Source organism: Schistocerca serialis, chromosome 7 (genome assembly GCF_023864345.2).
Source record: "Schistocerca serialis cubense isolate TAMUIC-IGC-003099 chromosome 7, iqSchSeri2.2, whole genome shotgun sequence".
Classification (NCBI taxonomy): Eukaryota; Metazoa; Arthropoda; class Insecta; order Orthoptera; family Acrididae; genus Schistocerca; species Schistocerca serialis.
In genome coordinates, this window is record NC_064644.1 from 192,661,264 (window position 1) to 192,662,840 (window position 1,577).

Consider the following 1,577-nt stretch of genomic DNA (forward strand, 5'->3'; position numbering starts at 1 on the left):
CGGCATGTAGCTGATTCTATACACAGAAAAACAAAACTTTTGCATTTTGTTTATGTTCAAGAACATTATGCCATCTCGCTATTCTAAACTAAAATTAGGTACTTGAGGTGCTTGATGTATTTCATTCGATGTACCTACTTCCTGGCCTTTTTCAATACACTGATCATACACAAATAATGTTATATCATTAGATACTGGTTTTAATTTTTCACCATCACTTGGACTTACTTTTTTGATTACAATTGAAAAAGCAGGCCTATTCACTGAACCTAACACATATATATTGTCTTCTAAACCTACACCATGAGTATGACACGCTGTTTTAATTATACCTATTTGTGGTTTATAATTCCATGAAAAAAAAATCTGAATTATCTACTGCACGACTTGCTGTACCTTGTGAATGTTTTATTTAATAATACTGGTCCTCTTACTTCATTTTGAATACTCCACATAATTTTTTTTTCCTGAACCATTATTATCAAATGGAATAGACCAAGAATCATAAATAGGCCAATCATGTAATACTGTTGTACAGGATGGATAGTCATTTTATCCCTCTCCCCACATGATTTTTAGCTAAATATTTTTTCCCTTGGTACCACTAATTAACATTAAATTAGCAGATGTACTATTTATTTCAACTATTTTATGAGCAACAGCTAATTTTCTGCCTATATTATAAATAATAAATGGCACACGTGTTATAGATCCTGACCACTTAATGTACTTTGTGTGGAAAATAAAGCTTCTAATCCAACAGGTATTAAATCAATAGAAGTCGAATTAACATAACAATAATCCAGTAGACTATGAAATTGAGCTTTAGATAAAAATTGACTTAATCGATTAGAATACCACTGGGCTGCAAATGTAACATAACATTTACCGTGAACATTATCTTGAGTGTCTTTAACATCTTGCCAACTATGTCCATAACCCCTTACTTGAAATGATAAGTATTAATAAAATGTTTATCACCATTTTTAATAGCGTGTACAGTTTTCCACATAAAATCTTTGATGACTGATTCACACTATTGGTACCATTATCAGTACCACTATTATTATTTCCAGTAGAACAAATTTGTGTAAAATGTTCTTCAGCCATTTTTACGTAGTTACTTGAGGAAGACATCATCAGAAAAAATGAAACTGACATTCTGTGTGTTGTAATGCAGAATGTATGAGTCCTTGATTGAGTAGGTAGGTTAGCAAATTTTAAAAAAGAAGTGAACATGTAGCAGGCAGAGACAGTGGGAAGTAGTGAAGTGTGATGGTCAGGTTAGTTCATGATTATCATTACAGAATCAAATAGGGGTAATGCAGGAGTAGGTCTTCAATCAATCTCTTTATTCATCTGTTAACAATATACATTGTATGGATGTCATCAATTACAATATAATTTCTTATATTTAATTTGTTTCAAAAACTTGAATAATAAACACAAATATTTTATATCAATATATATAAATAATATTACTTTTCTATATTCAGATTTTCTTAAACGTTATAAAAACTGTGTGTTAGTAAAAATTGTTTTTGATCTACCTTTAATTTATGAAATTCTTTAATTTT